Source organism: Hippoglossus hippoglossus, chromosome 6 (genome assembly GCF_009819705.1).
Source record: "Hippoglossus hippoglossus isolate fHipHip1 chromosome 6, fHipHip1.pri, whole genome shotgun sequence".
NCBI lineage: Eukaryota > Metazoa > Chordata > Actinopteri > Pleuronectiformes > Pleuronectidae > Hippoglossus > Hippoglossus hippoglossus.
The window spans coordinates 5034518-5047009 of record NC_047156.1 but is presented as its reverse complement, the minus strand read 5'-3'; the positions used below and the strand labels follow the sequence as shown (position 1 = coordinate 5047009).

Below are 12492 nucleotides of genomic sequence, written 5' to 3'. Positions count from 1 at the left end.
GGTGTCCTATTGTGCAGCTGTCAGTTATTTTCAAAACACTGGAGTGTCATTTGCCTCAGATTCCATCCCTTTCAATTCTCGCTTCTTTTCTATGGCTCCACTCGCGTACGTCTCATTGAGTGTGCATCAGCGGGCAGATTCATTCTTCTCTCCCTCCAAAAGCACATTTCTTTTTTTTTTCTTTTTTTTTTTTTCATAGCGGCCATAAGCCTCCTTTTTAAATCCACAGACAATGTGTTTTTGTCCATCCTCCTCCATCCTTTTCAGCGGAGAGTGCAGGGATTCTCCGTCTCCCTCGCTCACTCTCACTCTCTCTCTCTCCCCGTCTGAGGGCATCTGCGGGGACCCCTGAGTGTGGTGCTTCTCTCGAATCTCAATTGTCCGTCTGTAATGAACCATGATGAAAGATAACAGAATGAAATGTAATAATTCAAGCGGGCCTCGCTGAGGAGCACGTGGCTAGCGGTTGGCCCCGGCCGTGATAGCCTCCTGCTCGGCTCCCCGGAACAATGCGCCGGCCCTGCCAGCACCACTCGCCCTGCTCTGGTCCAGCAGTCTTGTTGTTCTGTCCTCCCGCTGCTATTCAGAGTCACTTAACGATGGAAGGCTGTCTGTGATCACTGACATGCCAGAGCATCTCTTTGGGAAACAAGGCAAACTGTCTCCCCGGACTCGCTGTCTTCTCGGAATTCCTTCATTCTTTAGCCCTCACCTCCTGTTTTATATGTTTGGGCCGTCTTGTCGGGCTTTTGACCCGTAGTTGAGTTTGTCAGATGAAGCTGAACAGTGTCAACATCGTGTCGCTGCATAATGTTCCCCCTCTCTTTTGTCAATTGTGCTAATTGTCTTTCTTTATCTGCTACTTTTCATGATGGTTCCGAGAAGACGGGGATCTTTCATGTCTTTTTTTTTTTTTTATTCACACCAGGGAAAGTTGGAAGAACAAAGTTATTTACCCTGTTTCATATTCACACAGTACCACACACCTTGGAACTGTGCGCTGAGCTGCTTAAACTTGCTAATGGGCATTTTATCCAGAGCTGTTTTTCATTCCTGTCACACTGTTGCATGCAGCACTCATGACGTTATCTCCCTCGTGGAGAGGAGAACTGACACGTAACGAAAAACAAAATCCTGTTGCACCTGTCAGGGATAAAAATTCCTCTATTGTTTGCAAACACAACTCAGAAACTGCACTGACTACCGAGATAAACCACGCACTGTCTTCCAAAACAGATAAAGTAAAACAGGATGCCACTCTGCTGAAATCCATGTTTGACAACAAAGACCTAAAGTGGATAAACCTGCAAAACACAGAATTACAGATCTGATGGTCAAGTATTTGTTCTGAAAGACTGTGTTTTTTGTTGAGTGCACATAAATAATCACAATATCAGTGTCCATAGCAGTATCTGTTAACACCCTGTTCCCTTTTTCTAAGTTCATATTTCAACAAGAACAAGATGACCTCCTTAACTTCTGTCAGTTTCCCTGATTAATTCACTTCATCTATTTGAAAGCTTGTACTTTCTTTCAACATCGGTAATCAAGGAATTCAAACTCATGAGAAATGCTAAGAATTTACTCCATGACACAGCCTGTAACTTAACCTTGGAAAAACTAAGTATAGAATCCTAAAAGACCCAGACTATTCAGCATAGTGTTTGATCGAAGGAGAACATGTACCTGATTTGAGTTAAATCATCTGTCAGCTCGTCTGCTTTAGGTCTGTTCTGTCCTGTGACATGTTATGAGGCGTGGATGTTGGTGGTGGAAGATGTCAGTGGAGACGAGGAGGGTGAGGGCAACGAACAGAGGCTCAATTTATGCTCCAGACAGGCAGCTTGGGGTTTGGATTGTGTGTGTGTGTGTGTGTGTGCGTGTGCGTGTGTTCATACTGGTGACGTGTATAAGCCTGTGTGCGTGTTGCCCTTCTTAAATATATCCATGCTAGTTTTTAAGGAGGAAAAAACACAAGAGTGCGATGGAAATGATCTTTTCCACAAAACCATAATAAGTGACCTTATTGTTTTGACCATGTCCTGAAATGTTTGAAACTTTTGACCCCTCTGTCTGTGGTGGTAGAGGCGGCTGAAGGACACCAAGAAGTCATATGGGTCCTTGCATGGAACATCATTTTCCTCACTTAAGCTGCATTTATACTTCTTTGTTCAGGGGTTATTCCAGACTTTACTGTGGCTGCAGGAACTACAGTTAACGCAGAACTCTGCACAATCGTGAATGATACATCTGTCTGGTATTGCGGGGGTTGCAATCAAAAGGTGAAATCCAATGCCGAACTAAAAGTCAAAACTCTGGACGGGATTTTATTTTTCGGGGCCAGTTGATCTGAGAAGAGAGATGCATGAGTTTGAAATTTAGAATAATGGCAGACCGGCTCATGAACCGTAAACCTGACGTGTTCTTCTTTCTTCTACTCTAGTTTTTTGTCGACGTAAAAGTTCTGCTCCCGAAGCTCCTGAAACACATGAAGCTCCTGAATCATCCCGTCAGTAGTTCAACTGATATTTTTGGGGAATCTTGATGTCACGTATAGGTGTAATGCAAATGTCTGGCACCAATCACGACTAGTGTGGCCCCAAACAAAGCCAGGTGACGTGAGAGCAGAGCAACTTTTCCCACACACACAGACTGGGCTTTTTTGGGATGGGGGGGCCTTAAAGAAACAGAAGCTAAAACCAAACCTTTCTGACAGAGGCTGAAAAGACGAGCTGCAGCAATGGGCAGTGGGATGTCAGTTTTTTAAGTAACATCCCAACTTAAAATTATGAACCTGGATATATTTACAACATGTCTCCTTCAACACATTGGTAACACTCCAGTCTTGCTCTTGTACTACATTAAATGAGAATAAAGAGGATTTAATTGTGGATTAGGACTCATGTAAAGGTGCATTTGACAGACAGTAAAGACAGTAGAAGTATAAACATAGTTTATATGTAAAATCAAAGGGTATTAAAGAAGCACTGTAATATGCAATGTTGCATATTAGAGCATGAGGGCAAGTATTGTTAACAGTTGGTCTTTGTCACAGAGGGAGAGCTGCCAACTTGGCTCACGCCCTCGTGTGGATGCTGCAGTTGTTTATCCAGATTCCGTGATAATGTACAGTGAGCTAATGTGAGTCGGTGGCAGGGTCAACTGAGCATTTTCTCTCTGTGTGTGTGTGTGTGTGTGTGTGTGTGTGTGTGTGTGTGTGTGTGTGTGTGTGTGTGTGTGTGTGTGTGTGTGTGTGTGTGTGTGTGTGTGTGTGTGTGTGTGTGTGTGTGTGTGTGTGTGTGTGTGTGGTGTTGTCTGGAGGAGGTCAGGAGCACCACCTCAGCTGGAACGTTGTGTTGCCTAACGCGACACAACACAGCCTTTCGAGAGGTGGACAGAGAGCGAAGAAAGATGAAAACAGAATGAAAGAGAGTCTTACTGTAAGCGTGCTTCGAGTGTGCCAGTTCACCAGTTTGGTGGTCTTCCTCTGAAGGTTGTTAATTAGTGCAGAATGTAGACTACAGTTCCACTGCCAGCGCTGATGAAAAGAGGAAAGGGAGAGCGCGAGAGGGAAAACTGTACGGCTGCCAAGAAAGAGGAATTTGTGATAGGTCGAGAGTGGTTCCAAATGCTGGAGCAAGGCATGGGGACTACCAGAGTTTCTTGCCTCCTGACCCGCATGTTTGAGACTCGGAGTCAGACGCAGCAGCACAATGAGCAACTGTGGACAAGAGAAATTACAATGTCTGTACGTGAGGGGAGAAGTTGATTTGATTTTCAACTTTATATATGCCTACAAGTGTTTGTTCCTACCGCAGTGACACTGGTGCTCGAGATCCAGTGTGGTGTGTCGACTCGTGAGATACAGACCCCAGAGCTTAATGTACATTACACAGCGCAAAAAGGAGGTGAAAGTGTGTAAATTTAGAGGCAACTGAAGCTGCTTAGGGGGGAAACGGGGAAAGCCCACACAAACTGGTGTGCTGGCCACACATCTATCCCGCTCTCACACAATAGAGGCATCAGCTCTCCCTCGCTTCGAGGCTTTGCCCAAGGAAATGAATGTTTACTCTTCTTATTTGATGGTTCCTTTTTTTGTGTTGTTGAGGTATGAAGCCGTGCAGGAGGACGTTCAAAGGGCCTCGAATCCTTCCGAAGATATTGCTCTATGCACTGGATTGAGCTTGCACTGCTCTTTGAGGTGTTGTTTAGCACAAACATATAATAAATGCTGTATAGGTTAAGTCAGGTGCCTGCTCAGTGAACCCTAACTCTACTCGGCTTCATCAGAGCCATTCACACACAACAACGTTCGCTCCAGCTTCTCAAAGTTGTTGCACTGCAGTTCAAAGGTTGCTTTGCAGACATGCACTGAACTCCCGGTATTCTCCTGAGATTCTCACATGCAACACCTGCAAAACAAAACAAAAACTAAAAGATGCCGTACATGAAGAAGACACCGACAAAGATGTCATGAGAGCTTTTGGTGATAAGGCCCAACGCCGGTGTCCATGTGCTGTAAAAGAAAACAAGTGATCACCCTGCCTCCTTTTGTTGAGCGGAGAATCATCTGCTCTGTTGTTCATGTGTGAAACTTAAACTCCGGAGAAAGTCTGGACCCAATTTTGCGGACATCCTGCAGCGTTCATGTCTGAAAAGGGCTTTAGAATAACCACACTCAAAAACCACAAAGCCATCATTCCTATATAGGCAGGACTGTACACTACATACACATTGCAATGGCTTCACATGTGAAGACTGGCCGTGGTGTGTGTGTGTGTGTACTGTATGAGAAACAAAGAAAGGTCACTATTCAAACGCACCAGTGTGTCCCTCCAGTAATTCACCCAATCACACTCCACACACCCCACCACACCTCGTTCAGCAGAGTACATGATCCTGGGAATGGGAGAGGTTGGATGGAAAACACCATTATGTCATCCCAGTTGCACCCTCCTCGACTGGCCACACTGTGGTGCTTTGTGTGCAGCTAACAGAGGAGCAGGGAGGATGGATGAACCAGTGGATGCCTCACACATTTATCATACAGCGATGTACAGCTGCAACTTACAGAACTAATTGATTCTTTAATTATAGGCAAATGTTTTCGCACTTATTTATAACTTTATCAAAGATGTTCAAGGGCTGCTGGTGCAATTTAATCTGTTTTGTCCAACTAGCATTCAAAACCTATATATATGTGACTAATAAGGAGAAATATAACAATACCGCATTTATTTTGAAGCCGTAACAAACATCTCTTTTGTGTATTTTCTTGATAATGATCAGAAGTGGTGGATAATAGATTAATTTGCAATCAGCTACCCATTGATATATTAGTTTAGAAACTTCCAGCACGACAGAACTGCAGTTAAAAACTCCAAAGTGTATAAAAAAAAAACCTGCAGTGATTGCATGTTGGATTGTATTACTGCTACAGGACCTTGTAATAATTTCCCATCTCTCCCTCTCACTCAGTCTTTCTCTCTCTGGTCTGCCTCCTAACATCTGCTCCCAGCCAGCCACCTGTCTGCTGTCAAATGCAATATTAATGTACGCCATACACTTGTTAATTATTTCCCCTGAATGTAGTCATGTCAAGCCGAATATGCATAACAGAACTGTAAAGAACCATTTTATTAGAGGTGATCACTCTCCCTCCTCTCTCCCTCCTCGCTTTCTTTCTCTCTGTCCAAAATGCCGTTTCTCAGGTCTTTCTATCCACTGAAGTGTGTGTGTGTGTGTGTGTGTGTGTGTGTGTGTGTGTGTGTGTGTGTGTGTGTGTGTGTGTGTGTGTGTGTGTGTGTGTGTGTGTGTGTGTGTGTGTGTGTGTGTGTGTGTGTGTGTGTGTGTGTGTGTGTGTGTGTGTGTGTGAGCGAGCTCAGCGTGCCTCCATACACCAACCAGAGCTTGTTTCCCAGGAGACACACAACTGCGTGTGCTGGGAGGGTGGCAGAGGGATGGCCGGGGGGGGGGAAATGGAGGGGAATGGGGTGATAGAGGGGTGGCATGTTGAACGGAAAGGGAGCGGGGATGGGTGGTGGGGGGGGTTACTGTTGAGGGGTGAAGTAATGAGAGGTGTTGTGGGAGGGGAGCTGCGGAGGGGGTGGTGGCAGCAAAGCGAGGCCAGGCCAGGCGGGTGGCATGGCAGTGGGGCCTCCTTGTGTCCTGGTCCCCCTTGTCCCTCCTGGTCCCTTTTGCGGACAGCATCTGCAGCCTGCTTTACATGCAAAACACACCCTGCAGAGAGGGCGTCTACACATGGGGCTAAGGGGGCCAGAAGAAAAGCATTCCTGAGGCAGCGCTGGGAGAGGAGGGAGGTGGGTCTCTTCAACAGCCTCTCTCGACCAGTGTCTCTCCCAGATGAAGCCATGGGGGGATGCAGTAATGAGGGATGAGAGGATAAATTCACCGCAGATTATTTTTGTGCTTCGGATCGGTCTCGAGCTCATTTCCATACACGGTTAATGCCATTGTTTTGTAACTGACAAGAGCTCAGTTTCATTTACACAAGACCTGACACCATCAACCCAACACCACAGTCATGAAATGATGATGTTTCCCTTGTTCAGCCCCGAGAACAAGCGTCTGTGAATGAGCGCAAACGAAGGAGTACAGTCGGTTTTGAATATTTGAGTAAAATATGCCTCTGTGAAGGTATTTTTCTTATCGTATCTTTAATTTTAGAAACTAAAACACACGAAACTCAAGTAGCAACTGACTTTCTGCCCAGATTCTAATGTTTTCCACCTCTTGCTCTTGACCTCGCTCATAACTTCTCCCTGAAGGCTGCTGCACACTAGAGGATAATCAGGCCGATTTTTAGACCCGATTTGCCCCTTCCGACGATCGCGGGGGTTATCCCCAATTTGAGGTCAATCAGTGCCGATTATCTGCCCTAATAATCCTGAAGTGTTTGTTATTAACGATAATCGGCTCCGACAGAAACACACAATAGCCAATAAGAGTTAGCTGACCTGGAAGAAGATTCTCGTGAGTTTCTGTGAGATCTCAAGTCTCTGGAATCACCACCGTGAAATAATTTCCTCCAAACGGCGAGTGTGTGTGGTCTGAACGTTCTGGCTACATCATCTAGTGTGCGTGTTCTGACGATTGTAGATTTAAAAATAGGTTAAATCTGTCATAATGTCTTTTTCTCCCACGTTTTTTAAAATAAGTTAACAGTTGGAAACCCTCTCGTGTGGAGCGGCCTTTACCAGAAGTCAAAGTTGTCCCTTCGCAGTTGTTCCCTGTGCTGGCATTTTGTCGTCCTATTGTCAATAGAGGGAAAAAACAATGGAGAACTGGGATCTAAAACTTTATTCCATCAAGGCTTTCTCTTTTTCCTTTTTCCTTCGATTATGCGTAGTCTGAAGTCACCGAGCTGCCCCGAACAATGTCTCCAACACTAACCAGATGTCACGGCATGTGAGTCATCTCATGCAGAGGACAGTGTGTGTGTGTGTGTGTGGGGGGGTTTCTGCGTGCGTGTGTGTCCTTCCCTCGGGGGAATGCCACCAGCCAAGAAAAGCAGGCCCATGCATATACTCCGTGTCCACACACCTGATATTTGCTGTTAATATTTTGCCATAATAGCCCTGTAACAACACAGCACTGTGTCGCATGTCATTTCAGGTTAGGTCACCGTTTGCCAGACAGTGTCTTTTAGAGGCATTAGAGAGAAAATACCACAGAGACAGTTTAAGGCTAATGTCTCACAGGCATGGTAGTCAGAGCCGGACTGTCATTTTCTGCCTGGCTTTCTCCAGAGTCAGTCTGAGGTCACAAAATGTCTTGGCTAAATCTACTCCGCCAATGACTGAGGAGAGGGATAATTGACTCATTGTTGGGATTTAGGATACTCCAGTGACATTTCGTGGCGTTTCATCTGATGTCGGATAGGTTGTCTGTCTTTGTCAGCGCTGACGGGAAAATGAGAAAGTAAATTTAAAAATGTGGTTCTGGTGCCACTTGTCTCCGTCAGTCCATCCCTTCGCCGTGAGATGCCCTTTTATCTCGGGGTTTATTCGGAAGACTCGCAGCAGATGTCTTTATTACAGTGCAACTTCGCCGTATTATCCTCTGAGACAGATAATTGTTTGATCTGTCGCTGTGCTACAGGCAGAGCAGAAAAAGTGAGTTCATCAAAATGGAGCTGGCCGTGTTTTCACTCTTTCCTCACATCAATCTTCGTTTGTGTCTGTGGCCTTAAATCCCTCCATATTTAGGTGTATGAAATGAGTGTGGCAACGTGACTCTCAGGCACATAGTCCTCATCATTGATAGTATTAAAAACTCTTCTTGTGTTCCACCAGAACTCTGTATTGAAACCTAATGATCAGCAACAAGCGACTATGTTGGTCCATTTCCAAATTGTCCACCTCCTCCCCTGTGACCATCAGCGTTTGTCCTCTACATTCCCACAGAAGGAAGCTTCCTCTTTCTTTTCAATCCTGCTGCAGAAGTGAATTGTGTAAGATTGCTCTCTTTGTGTAACCAGTGTGTGCAATAATAAACTGAGGAAATGAGTGCTATTGCCTCACTTAATGTTAACATTATACATATCAGGAGGTAGATTGGCCCCCGGCTCAGGTTTCAAAGCACAGGCCGTCACGAGCAGTAGTTTATGGGAGAGATGAATGAGCTGTTTCCATGCCATTATGTCAATCAAACCAGAGTTTGACCCCCATCTAGAAGAATAAGTCCTTTCATTCGCGGGAGTGGAAATTGTCTCAGTGATTTCCTTGACTGAATACATACAGAAAGACTCTGTAAAAAAGAATTACCCAGGACAGGAGTAAGGAATGAGCTGTAAGTCAATCAACATGTTTGACCTGCATGAAAATACAACGGGTTGCTGCAGCTCTCTCTCTCTCTCTCTCTCTCTCTCTCTCTCTCTCGACTGTAAAACAAACCTATGACACATGAAGTCACGCACAAAAAAACTTCTGCTACAGAAGTAATGCCGAGTGTATTCTTGACATCGTGCACATTTGAGCGCCACCTTCAGATGTCTCTCCAGAATAGGACTTTAGCACCAAGGTTTTGTTCTCAGCCCTGAATGTTTTGTTGGTTGGTGGATTTGTATGTTTGTTTGTTTGTTCGTGAGCAACAGTACACAAAAAACAACTGAACAGATTTCCACAAAACTTATTGAAAGGAGAACAGGGGGTGAATTCTGGAGTTTGTTTGTCTCTCTCACTTTCCGTAACATTGCGAGTTCTTCAACATTTTTACCGTTTTCCCAGAGAGTTGAATTGAAGGGGGCTGTTGGGCCTCGGCGAAGGTTGACGCTCCATTTGGTGCCATTCGAGTTTTCTTAAGAGATTGTGCGCAGATGCAAAGGCTGTGACTGGGACAGTAAGGGGAAATTAAATTTTTTTTTACACAGTTTATACATGAAATTGCAACATATGTTTGTGTAACATTAATTGTGCTGCACAAACCCCAGACTTTAAGCATTCTACCGCCAGAGCCTTTTAACTCTTTGTCTCAAGAAGCTGCTGGGAGACCACAGGAGCGGTATAGGTGCTGCAGCTGGGACTGGTGGGTCGACTGGCTGATTGAATAACTGGCAGCCTGGTCCACTGCTCTGTGCCAAAAGAGGAACTCCAGGAATCATCTTTTGTGTCATCCTCCAGCACATACCTCACATGCTTGCACACTAGAAAAGGAAAAAGCCTGCATTACTCCTCTTAGCTGCTGAATCTTCACCAGTTTATTTCACTACAGACTTTGTTTGTCCTCTCTCGTCTCTTCTCGCGGCGGTAAAGGAAACCTCTGTCATTCCCAGTTCCAGATGTTTAAGTTGCTGTGACTGCAAGAGGCGAAACCATTGTATAATTAAAAACGTACACAATTAAGATCCGGTTTTAAGACTGGCTCTAATCTTAGCTGGATGCCTCTGTCGGCCGCCCAGAGACTGAGCTTTATGGTGTTGTTGCGGGGCGAGCGCATGGTCGACTGTGTGGCGACTTCAAACGGAAACTCCTGTAAAATAATCTTCCCTTTAAAAGGAGATGTTTTACTTTGCTGTTTTGGAATTTGTGCACTTCACAATCTTTTTAGTATTCACACCCCCAACAGGAATGCTGTGTGTTTGTGTGTGTGTGTGTTGGTTTGGATGCATGTACGCAGCAGGCAGATATACTTGTTTACCCGCTTATGTTTTTGCGTGCACGCTCGTCTGTGTGGCGGGGGGGGGGGCACGCATCTTTATGTGTATGCAACAGAAAAGGCTCCAGAAAATTCATATGCATCTTATTAATTTCGATGACCACACCCCCATAGCCTGGAAACAAACAAACACCAATAAAAAACAATCAAATTCCAGTGAGATTCTTGAATGGTGCCGTGTCTTAAATGAACAACAGAACCCGGTTGTTCATGTATTACCCCGACGTCATTTGGTTACTGTATGGTGGTTTACATTAAACGTTTGCCTTGAGTTTGTTCTTTGAGAGAAAGCTGTATTTCCATTGCAGCTAGTAATTGCAGGTCTTCTGTACCAGTGCAGATGTAGCTGCTTAAAGTCCCTTTCCATTGCCGCCATTGTGCTCGTTTCTCTGCAATAGCTGAGCTGCATTTTCCAGCGTCGCATGTGTGGTGGCCCACAACGCGCTCACGTGAACCACCCGTACCTTCGTCTACATTCATGTTCTGGGAAATGGGAGGCTTTCTCTTCTGCTAAAAGTGAGCTTTATTTTAACCCGATATCTTCCTCGAACTCAACCGAAACCTTACACGATATCGCTCTTCTTTTCTCTCCGTGTGCTAAGCTTCAACAGCTCTCCCTTGTTTACAGTTGTCCAAAATAGTTTGTCTCTTTTTATCCTCCTCCCTTTTAAGTCACACTTCTCTGACACCAAAGACAAGATGGAAGCCACAAGTGTTCTCTCCCCTGTAATTTTCCATGTCTCCCTGAGCTCAGAGCATGAGCAGATGGAGATGCAGCTCCCTGTCCATATGTGTGCATGTATTTCTGCGAGTGTGTGTGTGTTATGAAATACATTTATACAATCATGCTCTGAATCTCTACTCTGTGCACTCTCGATTTCCTACGCCCCGCTCAGTTCCTTTTTGTTGGTGCACCCCCCCCCATGTCATTGTGCAATGCAGCAACCACTGTTCACCAAAATCTCAGAGCCTGAGATGAACTTGAACACCACTGGCGGCAATTCCTCATCCTCATCCAGCCACACACTTCCTCCCCTGTCCCCACCCACCAAATCCTCCCCAGCTTTGGTCAGGGGGACCTGGCTGGTGATCCCTATGTCATCCCTCCTACACCGAGAAGACAGAAACATTCCCTGATCCCCTCACAGCCTCACACACACACACACACACACACACACACACACACACACACTAACACACACACACACACACACACACACACACACCACCCCCAAGCCAGACATCCCTGTCTTGTCCCAGCTAGCTAGCGGCTGCAGAGCGAGGGAACAGGAGGCCCCACCACTGGGCCAGCTGTTCCAGACTCCCTTGCCGCCCTGGGCCCCACATTCCCTCATTCAAGGGAGCTTTGTAGTTCTGACATCTTGGAACAGTTGAGCAGCTCAGCTTCTAATGCTGCTGTAATGGTGAGAGAGAGGGAGAGACCGAGAGAGGGAGGGAGGGCAGGAAAAAGAAAGAGAATGAGACGGGCTTTATGTGTGCTCGCTTGTTACGCTCAATCTCTCCACTGCTCCCCTCCCTCTATCCCTTCAGCCCCCTCATCTTGAATCCCTTTACTGTACTTTACCACGGACTAGGCTTGGGTGTTTTGGTTACATCCTATAGACTCAGTGTATTTTAACATGCTGCCTTGTATCTGCAGTGTACTCAGTCTCGTGAATGATGCCATAACACTATAATATTCTTAAATGTTCCGTCCTGTATCGTTATGCTGCGATCTATCTGTTTACTGAAGTAACCCACGTTGTGGTGCGCTGTGTTTGTACCAAGTACCTCCTGCTCCTGCTCGACTCCTGCTTGGATCACTGATGAGTGTAATTACAATGCGATGAATGTACTCTGCTGTGTGACTAGTATCTGTGCCAGGTACTGCGACCCTCCACTATTGTGCTGTTAGCTGGAATGTATTGCTCTCTACTGTGACTCCTCTCTGCCTTCGTCTCCGCCACGAGGTTCCACTCTCAGTCCAGCTGCCAATTTCAACAGAGAGATGCCCGTGGCTCACGCAGCACTCCAGCTCCGTTAGATAGAGTTTAGGAGGAAAATATGATAAAAAGGGACTTTTCTCTGCTGTTTGTTTCATGCGTATCAACCGCGATGTGTTAATCGAATGTCGCCCCATTGAGGGATTGTTATCTTATAAAGTTAAACAACCTCCAACAACAGCCCCGAAGTCTGCTGCTGAATCAGTAATGACTTTCTCTCATTTTCTTAAGCCTTAGAATTGGCATTAAGTTCAGTATCGTCGCTGAGTGCCAGCGCTTGAAAGCAGTTAACTGCGTGTGCTCATCTTTGTTT

At 45.6% G+C, this 12492-nt stretch overlaps 1 protein-coding gene across 1 annotated transcript in view; it reads left to right on the top strand.

Moving 5' to 3' along the window:
* ccnd2a (cyclin D2, a) overlaps positions 1-12492 on the top strand; it is a 146608-nt gene that overhangs the window by 11986 nt on the left and 122130 nt on the right. The gene's annotated exons all lie outside the window — the stretch shown is intronic.